The sequence below is a fragment of the Sminthopsis crassicaudata genome, chromosome 3, assembly GCF_048593235.1.
Source record: "Sminthopsis crassicaudata isolate SCR6 chromosome 3, ASM4859323v1, whole genome shotgun sequence".
NCBI classification, from domain to species: Eukaryota; Metazoa; Chordata; class Mammalia; order Dasyuromorphia; family Dasyuridae; genus Sminthopsis; species Sminthopsis crassicaudata.
In genome coordinates, this window is record NC_133619.1 from 561331428 (window position 1) to 561341604 (window position 10177).

Sequence of the window (10177 nt, forward strand, 5' to 3'; positions counted from 1 at the left end):
GGTTGGCCCTCTGCTTCCTGGAGATCTAGCATGAGGTCCTGAAGGGTTCTCATTTGCTGGGATAATCTGTATCAGTCCAAAAAATAGGATTTCAATATCCTTAGTGAGAAGACCTTACCTGAATCCTATAACATTCATTCCATGGGTAGCCATCAAAATTTTTGGAGGAGAAATTTTTGGGAAACAACAATGTATGAGCTGAGAACAAGAGCTCTCTTTTTCAGGAATTTCCTTTATGTCTAATAGGACACCATAGCCATTTCAAGAGCAGCTATTTATTGGATAAGAAAACTTCAAAGGTAGAAGTGAAGATAGTATTTAAATCTTTGTGGTTTTATGTAAAGGGCTGAAATTCTGAACAGTTGCACTGGAATCAGATCACCTAGCACCTAAGGGTAATTACCTATGGGACAATACTCTACTAGCATATGCTTGGAAAAATGGCCCTTCTCACTATTCTGTACTAGCTTGATCTTTTGGTGTATACAGATAATCATAGCAGGGATTAGGGGATGGTGTGAGACAAGCCATAGTCACTTTGAAGGATGATGTGGAAAAGGGAGTTTGGTAGGTGGAGAGCTTGTGGCAGTTTTGTCGATTCCCTTCACTTCTCCTTCTGAAGACCAAGGTCTTTTGCTTATCCTGACTCTGGGTGATTCTGAGGCCTCCAGGAGGTAACCCCAACTTCACAGTTTTAAGTACGAGAAAATGGAAGATGGTGGAGAGGAGGCACACAGCTGCTTGAGCTCCATATTTTCTCTCAGAATTTATTGCATGACAAGCCTCAGAATTAATGCTTGACAGGAAAAAAAAAACAAATAATTACCAACAGAAGATATCCTTGAAATTCACCAGAAAATGTCTGTTTTTGCTCGGGGGAGGAGATGAACAGACTGGGCACAGGCTAAGGGCAAGCAGATAGAGCTAGGCAGGCAGCTCACACTGCTCAGACTGGAGGGGGGAGCGGTGCATTCTCTGCTATTTCTGTGGAATGACCTTTATCCCAGTGTGGATATTCCATCTTGGCAGCAAGCCAGGATCAGCAGAGAAGGTGTAAACACCAGAGATAAAGAAAACCCCAGAAAGCTAGCGTCTCTTGAGAAGGCAACCCCCACCCCCACCTGGAATGACTCAGTGCATTCTTAGAGACTCAGAGCACAGACTCAGTGCAGCCATCACTCTCCTGTTAGTGCCTTGCTGCTGTCTCCCACAGTCTGTAGAGGATGCCTAGTAACACCATCCAGCCCCATTCCCCCCCAAAAAAAGCAGATCAATTGTTTTCCTTATTAATTTGTTTTCTTTGATTCTGCTCTGACAAAATGAACAAAAAGTTTAAAATGGCTCTAACCACTGACAGCTTCTATATGGATAGAGAGCAGACTTCAAACCCTGAGGAAACTAAAAATAGACTGTCTCCAGAGGAATCCCCTAAGGGGGATATGATCTGCTCCTCAATACACAACTCTCATAGAGGAAATCAAAAAGGCTCTCACAAGAGATCTAGAAGAGAAATGGGAAAAGGAAAGGGAAGCTTGGCAACAGAGTCTGGAGAAATCATCCCGAGCATTTAACAACCAAGAGGATAAAGAAATCAAATCATTGAAAAAAAAAAATTAGTGAATTGGAAAAGGTAAACAACTTTAAGGAAAACAGGATTAGCGAGTTGGAAAAAAGAAAATAACTCTCTAAAAAAGAAAATTAATGAAATGGAAAAAAATTCCATAGAAGAAAAAAACTCACTTAAAAACTCAATTGGACAATTACAAAAAGATATTTAAAAAAAGTAAGTGAAGAAAATACATCACTGCAAATTAGAATAGAACAAGTAGAATTGAATGACTCAAGGAGAAATCAAGAAGTAGTGAAGCAAAACCAGAAAAATGAAACAATGGAAAAGAATATCAAGTACCTTATTGGGAAGACAACAGACCTGGAAAATAGATCCAGGAGAGACAATTTGAGAATAATTGGATTCCCTGAAAAATATGAGGAAAAAAAGAGCCTGGACACTTTTCCAGGAAATTATCAAAGAGAACTGTTCAGACGTTTTAGAAACAGAAGATAAAATAGACATTGAAAAAATTCATTGATCACCTACTGAAAGGGACCCTAAAATCAAAACGCCAAGAAATATAGTGGCCAAGTTCAAGAATCATCAGACAAAGGAAAAAATATTGGAAGCTGCTAGAAAAAATCAATTCAGATATGGAGGAGCCACAATAATGATAACCCAGGATCTAGAAGCGTTCACATTAAAGGAGCAAAGGGTTTGGAATATGATATTCCAAAAGATTAAAGAACTTGGTATACAGCCAAGAATAACTTACCCAGCAAAAATGAACATCTTTTTCCAGGGAAGAAGATGGACATTTAAGGAAATAAATGAATTCCATGCATTCTTGATGAAAAACAAAACAAAACAAAACAAAACAAAAAAAAAAAAACAGATCTACACAAAAAAGTTTGATCTACAAAAATAGAACTCAAGAGATTTTGAAAAACGTAAAAAGAAATCTTGAGAACTATATTTCTGCCATAAAGATATATAAAGAACACATCTATAATTTGTTCTAGAAACTAGAGGTGGAAAGGAAATTTTATCATAAAAAAAAGGTAAAGTGGTGGTACTACATCTCATGAAGAGGCAAAGGTAACCTATTATATCTGAGAGAAAGAAAGGAGGGGGATGAACATAGTGTGTATCAATAGACATATTCGATTTAGAGTGAAACTCCTTCCACTTCATTGAAAAGTGGGAGGAAAAAAGTAAAAAGGGAGGGAGTAATCTTAGGGGAAGGGAATACAGAAATTGTGAGAAAAAGGGGTAAAATAGGGGAAGGAACTTTAAGATGGGGGAGGGATACTAAAAAGGGAGGGCTCTGAAAAGCAAGTGGTGCTTACAAGTTTAATACTGGGGAGGAGGGTAAGGTGGAAGAGAAGGACAAAAGCATAAGCAGGGGTTAACTGGATGGCAAGCAATATAGAATTAGTCATTTTAACCATAAATGTGAGTGGGGTAAACTCCCCCATAAAGAGGAAGCAGTTAGCAGACTGAATTAAAAGCCAGAATCCTACAATATGTTTACAGGAAATACACCTGAAACAGGGTGATACATACAGAATAAAGGTAAAAGGTTAGAGCAGAATGTACTATGCTTCAGGTGAAGTCAAAAAAGCAGGGGTAGCCATCCTCATCTCAGATCAAGCAAAAGCAAAAGTTGAACTAATTAAAAGAGATAAGGAAGGGCATTATATCTTGCTAAAGGAAAGCATAGATAATGAAGCAGTACTTATATTAAATCTATACTCACACCAAGTGGTGCAGCATCTAAATTCTTAAAAGAGAAATTAAGTGAGCTGCAAGAAGAAATAAACAGAAAACTATAATAGCGGGAGATCTCAACCTTGCACTCACAGAATTAGATAAATCAAACCACAAAATAATTAAGAAAAGTCAAAGAGGTCAATCGAATACTAGAAACGTTAGACATGATAGATCTTTGGACAAAACTAAATGGAGATAGAAAGCAGTACACTTTCTTCTCAGCAGTTCATGGAACCTTAAAAAAAATTGTCCATATATTAGGACATAAAAACCTCAAAATCAAATGCAGTAAGGCAGAAATAGTAAATGAATTCTTTTCAGACCACAAGGCAATGAAAATTACATTCAATAAAAAGCCAGGGGAAAATAGACCAAAAAATAATTGGAAACTAAATAATCTCATACTAAAGACATAATTAATAACTTCACCCAAGAAAATATACCAAAATGTGTGGGATACAGCCAAAGCAGTAATAAGGGAAAATTTTATATCTCTAGAGGCCTTCTTGCATAAAATAGAGAAAGAGAGGGTCAACGAATTGGGCTTACAACTAAAATTGCTAGAAAAAGAACAAATTAAAAACCCCCAGACAAACACAAAACTTGAAATTCTAAAAATAAGAGGAGAGATTAATAAAATTAAAAATAAAAAACTATTGAATTAATAAATAAAACTAAGAGTTGATTCTATGAAAAAAACAAAATAAACAAACCCTTAGTAAATCTGATTTTTAAAAAAAAGGAAAGAGGAAAATCAAATTGTTAGTCTTAAAAATGAAAAGGGAGAACTTGCCACTAATGAAGAGGAAATTAGAACAATAATTAGGAGTTATTTTGCCCAACTTTATGCCAATAAATTCGATAAATTAAGTGAAATGGAAGAATACATTCAAAAATATAGCTTGCCCAGATTAACAGAGGAAGAAGTAAATAGCCTAAATACTCCCATTTCAGAAAAAGAAATAGAAAAAGCTATTAACCAATTCCCTAAGAAAAAATCCCCAGGACCACATGGATTTACATGTGAATTCTACCAAACATTTAAAGAACAATTAACTCCAATGCTATATAAACTATTTGAAAAAATAAGGATTGAAAGAGTCCTACCAAATTCCTTTTATGACACAGACATGGTACTGATACCTAAACCAGGTAGGTTGAAAACAGAGAAAGAAAATTATAGACCAATCTCCCTACTGAATATTGATGCTAAAATCTTAAATAAAATATTAGCAAAAAGACTACAGAAAATCATCCCCAGGAACCAAGTAGGATTTCTACCAGGAATGCAGAGCTGGTTTAATATTATGAAAACTATTAGCGTAATTGACTACATCAATAACCAAATTAATAAAAACCATATGATCATCTCAATAGATGCAGGAAAAGCATTTGATAAAATCCAACATCCATTCCTACTAAAAACACTTGAGAGTATAGAAATAAATGGACTATTCCTTAAAATAATAAGGAGCATATATTTAAAATCATCAGTAAACATCATATGTAATGGCGATAAATTCGAACCTTTCCCAGTAAGATCAGGAGTGAAACAAGGTTGCCCAACACCATTACTATTCAATATTGTACTAGAAGCACTAGCCTTGGCAATGAGAGCCAAGAAAGAGATTAAAGGAATTAGAGTAGGTAATAAGGAAATCAAACTATCAACTCTTTACAGATGATATGATGGTATACCTAGAGAATCCCAAAGATTCTGCTAAAAAGCTATTAGAAATAATTCATAACTTTAGCAAAGTTGCAGGATACAAAATAAATCCACATAAATCCTCAGCATTTTTATACATTACCAACACAATCCAACAGCAAGAGATACAAACAGAAATTCCATTCAAAATGACAGTCAATAGTATAAAATATTTGGGAATATATCTGCCAAAGGAAAGTCAGAAATTATGAGCAAAATTACAAAACACTTGCCACAAAAATAAAATCATATTTAAATAATTGGAAAAATATTAAGTGCTCTTGGATAGGTCAAGCTAATATAATAAAGATGACAATACTCCCTAAACTCATCTATTTATTTAGTGCTATACCAATCAGACTCCCAAGAAACTATTTTAATGACCTAGAAAAAATAACAAAATTCATATGGAAGAACAAAAGGTGGAGAATTTCAAGGGAATTAATTTAAAAAAAAAAAAATCAAATGAAGGTGGCCTGGTTCTACCTGATCTAAAACTATATTATAAAGCAGCAGTTGCCAAAACCATTTGGTATTGGTTAAAAAATAGATTAATTGATTAGTGGAATAGGTTAGGTTAAAAGGACAAGACAGTGAATAACTATAGCAATCTAGTGTTTGACAAACCCAAAATTCCCAATTTTTGGGATAAGAATTCATTATTTGACAAAAACTGCTGGGAAAACTGGAAATCGGAATGGCAGAAATTAGTCATGGACTCACACTTAATACTACATACCAAGATAAGATCAAAATGGGTCCATGATTTAAGCATAAAGAACGAGATCATAAATAAATTAGAGGAACATAGGATAGTTTACCTCTCAGACTTGTAGAGGAGGAAGGAATGTGTGACCAAAGGAGAACTAGAGATCATTATTGATCACAAAAAAGGAAATTCTGATTACATCAAATTAAAAAGCTTTTATACAAACAAAACTAATGCAAACAAAATAAGGGAAGCAACAAATTGGGAAAACATTTTTACAGTTAAAAGTTCTGATAAAGGCCTCATCTCGAAAATATACAGAGAATTGACTAATTTATAAGAAACCAAGCCATTCTCCAATTGATAAATGGTCAAAGGATATGAACAGACAATTTTCAGATGATGAAATTGAAACTATTTCCACTCATGAAAGAGTGTTCCAAATCACTATTGATCAGAGAAATACAAATTAAGACAGCTCTGAGATACCACTACACACCCGTCAGATTGGCTAAAAGTACAGGAACAAATAATGATGAATGTTGGAGGGGATGTGGGAAAACTGGGACACTGATGCATTGTTGGTGGAGCTGTGAAAAAATCCGGCCATTCTGGAGAGCAATCTGGAATTATGCCCAAAAAGTTATCAAACTCTGCATACCCTTTGATCCAGCAGTGCTACTACTGGGCTTATATCCCAAGGAAATACTAAAGAAGGGAAAGGGACCTGTATGTGCCAAAATGTTTGTGGCAGCCCTTTTTGTAGTGGCTAGAAACTGGAAAATCAATGGATGCCCATCAATAGGAGAATGGTTGGGTAAATTCTGGTATATGAATGTTATGGAATATTATTGTTCTGTAAGAAATGACCAGCAGGATGAATACAGAGAGGCTTGGAGAGAATTACATGAACTGATGCTGAGTAAAATGAGCAGAACCAGGAGATCGTGATATATTTCAACAAAAATACTGTATGAGAATGTATTCTGATGGAAGTGGATATCTTCAACAAAGAAAAGAACTAATTCAGTTTCAATTGATCAATAATAGAAAGAATCAGCTACACCCAGAGAAGGAACACTGGGAAATGAATGTGGACTACTTGCATTTTTGTCCTTCTTCCTAGGTTATTTTTACCTTCTGAATCCAAATCTTATACAACAAAAGAATTGTATGGTTCTGCACACATATGTTGTATCTGGGATATACTATAACATATTTAACATCTATAAAACTTCCTGCCATCTAGGGGAGGGGGTGGAAGGAGGGAAGGGAAAAGTCAGAACAGAAGTGAGCGCAAGGGATAATGTTGTAAAAAATTACTCATGTTTAAATTCTGTCAATAAAAATAGTTTAAATTTAAAAAAAAATTAAAAACAAAATATTTTTATTAACAAATAATAAAGTTGGCCATTGAACATGTGTATAATCATATCCACATTCCAATATTTAGGAGGAGTAGAAATAAATTGGTGAAGGTATTGGAAAAATAATGTAACCATATGCTTCCTAATCCTAACCTGCTATGGCCTCCTTTTTCAATACATAATTTTAAGTAAAGCTTCGATCTTTTTTATAAAACCACTGAGAGAAAAAGAAGAAGAAGAAGAAGAGGCTCGTAGTCATAGTGACTTTTTAACAAAATTCTCCTCTGTCCAGATCACTAAGAATTTTTTCCTCCAAGTCCTATTTCCTGTTGTTTTCTACCCTTCAACCATGAGTAAAAGAGTCTATAAGAATATATAATATGTCACCTTAGGATGTTAAGGTATCCTAATACCTCCAGTTGACTTCAGATGTCCTCTGTGCTTCTACAAACCCTGCTTGCCCATCTCCAGGCAAGGCTTCATCCCAATGAAGTTGCATGACTGTCCCAATAGAGACCAATCTTATCAAATATTGTCAGGAAGCACAAACTGACAGAGGTCTCTGTGGATCTCATGGAATTCATTTTTCTCTTGATTTGCTTTTTTCCTTGCTTTTTCTCCCAACACTACTCTGGGTCAGCTTTTTCTATCTTTTGTCACATGACTCCTACTAGGAATAATTTCCATGTTCAAAATATAAAGTCATCAAATTTGAAAATGGAGATATTGAAGATTACACTTCTAACAGGTTATTTGCTTCCTAGGAACTTTGTGAGGAAAGCCCAAAGATTCTTGCCTAAAATGATGATACTTTGAAAGACCTTTAAAAACTCCACCACAGAATTTACATAAAAAGCATGCAGATTCAGTAGGAAAGGTTCCAAATTTGGCCAAACCAATCTCAAAAAAAAAAAAAAAAAAATGTTGCATAGAATATGCTTTTCATTATACTACATGCTTTATTTCTTCTGCCTTTTTTGAGAAAACACACAGCCTTATTAATTGTTCCCCAATCCCCAAATTAAGTTCTGTAATTATTTAATATACAGAAAGAAACTTACCTTTCCAGTGTTAATGCCACATCCTAGAAAAAAATAAAGAGTAAGATCAGTATAGTCCATGAAGTTTCTCCTAAAACCTTTCCACTTCTAAAGAAGCTGATAATCTTTGAAGAGACTTTCTCTGCTTTTTTTTTTTTTTCTCCTCTTATTTTTTTTATTTATTTCACTTAACCTCATCTTGTAAAAGCTGGATTCTGGATACAAATTTTCTTCCTATGCCAGGAGGCATTTGGCAGTTCTTGTAATGTGTTAGCGGAAATGTGGTCTAGAAAGAGAACTTAAGGGGACAATCTGTATTTCAATTTGTAAAAAAGGGCTATCCAAGCATTTTCTATGACATGAAGAAAAACAGTGAAAAATATTGATAGTAATAAAAGGACTGTTAGGAATGAATAGGAATTATCTTGAGCTATCATTACAATACTGTGGAAACCATGAATTTTCCAGAGCCTGTCCTAACCGCTGCTTACATGTATATACATATGATAGATCCAAGGTATAAAAATAGGATTCCTAGTCCTCAGACCTTTGAATCACTTGGCTCCAACAGCAGCACCTTAAGCCTTCAGGCTAATCTCAAGTCAAACTGTGTGTAGTCAGATAGCAATCAGAAGTGACCCCTCTTTTTTCTCCCAGCCACCCACAAAAAGCACAAGACATATACAAGCAGGAAACAAGGCAAGATCTCATAAGAAATGATTTGTAATCTTGGAAGAGCAGTGAAAGAAGATGTGAAGGCCTTTTATCCCCATAAATAACACTGATGACTTTACCAGAGTGTCATCTGTAGCGTTTCTACATCTGACTTCTGCATCTTTTCTTCCAGCTCAGTGATTATGTCAATTAGAAATCTGATGTCATTAGATATCGTGGTCTCCCATTCTTTCTTATCCTCCATGATTTGTAGTTCTTGTATAGCCTCTATTTCCTTCAGTGTTTGATAAAGCTCATAGAACTTCTTGTTTTTCTTCTCCACAATATTTTGCTCTTTTACTTTCTCTTCCTTTGTCAGATATAACCACTTTGCTTAAGTTGCTTTTGAAATATTCTTTTATTTGTACAGTCTAGAAGAGAAAGATATTAAGTGATATAGCAAAAGCAATAATCAAATCTCACCTTTCTTGCCTGCTCAGTGTGGTTTAATGCAAAGACATTTTGGCTAAATAGGAGTCAAAAGTATAGGGAATCCTCCAACCTACTGGGTGAGCTGGAAGAAATTACTTAGCTTCTTGACTTCAATTTTATCCTTTAAAATGAGAGCTTCTCTACATATGGATGACATCTAAGTTATTTTCCAGGGGTTTTTTTGTTTTTAGAAATTTTAAGACATTTAAGAAACTTTCTCCAATCTGTCACTCTTTACTTTTCCTTTCTTCTCCCAAAAGAACTCTTTCATCCCAATCATTAAATCATTTACCATAGGGGCTGCTAGGTGGCACAGTAGACAGAGCACCAGCCTTGAATTCAGTAGGACCCGAGTTCAAATTTGATCTCAAGACCCTTAAAACTTCCTAGCTGTGTGACCCTGGGCAAGTCACTTAACCTCAGCCTCAGGGGGGGGGAAAAATCATCTACCATAGCACTTTATAGGAGAAATGTTCCTCCTTTACTATTCCAAATTTGGGTTCTGACTTCTTAAATAGATTTTTAATATTCCCAAATGCAGTACTTTTTAAAAAAATTTCTCTCATTTCTGTGCTTTTAAACTTGACCTAGATTTCTTTATAATTCACCTTAAGAAATAATTTGTTTTTATGCCTTCTACAGAAACTCTTTTCCTTGCCACCTTTTTGTGGTTCCTTATTTCCTGTTAAATATAATGGATACTTCTTTCCCAGAAATTTAAGCTCCTTTATAAATTAGAACCAGTGTATCTTTATAGAATCCTCTCCAATGTTCAGGCATTCAACCAGAATATCTCCTTCTGTACTTTTGTTCATGTTACACCCTAATGGCTACAATCCCATTACACTGACATAATAAAGTTTTCAACAGTGTGAAACTTCC

At 35.0% G+C, this 10177-nt stretch overlaps 1 long non-coding RNA gene across 1 annotated transcript; it reads right to left on the reverse strand.

The window, feature by feature from the left end:
- Positions 1 to 710: 710 nt before the first annotated feature.
- Positions 711 to 9219, reverse strand: LOC141559808 (uncharacterized). The gene is made up of 3 exons (XR_012487564.1): positions 8944 to 9219; positions 8171 to 8193; positions 711 to 796 (listed from the first exon to the last, which is right to left on the reverse strand). It is a non-coding gene; the product is annotated as an uncharacterized LOC141559808 (long non-coding RNA).
- Between the last annotated feature and the right edge of the window lie 958 nt (positions 9220 to 10177).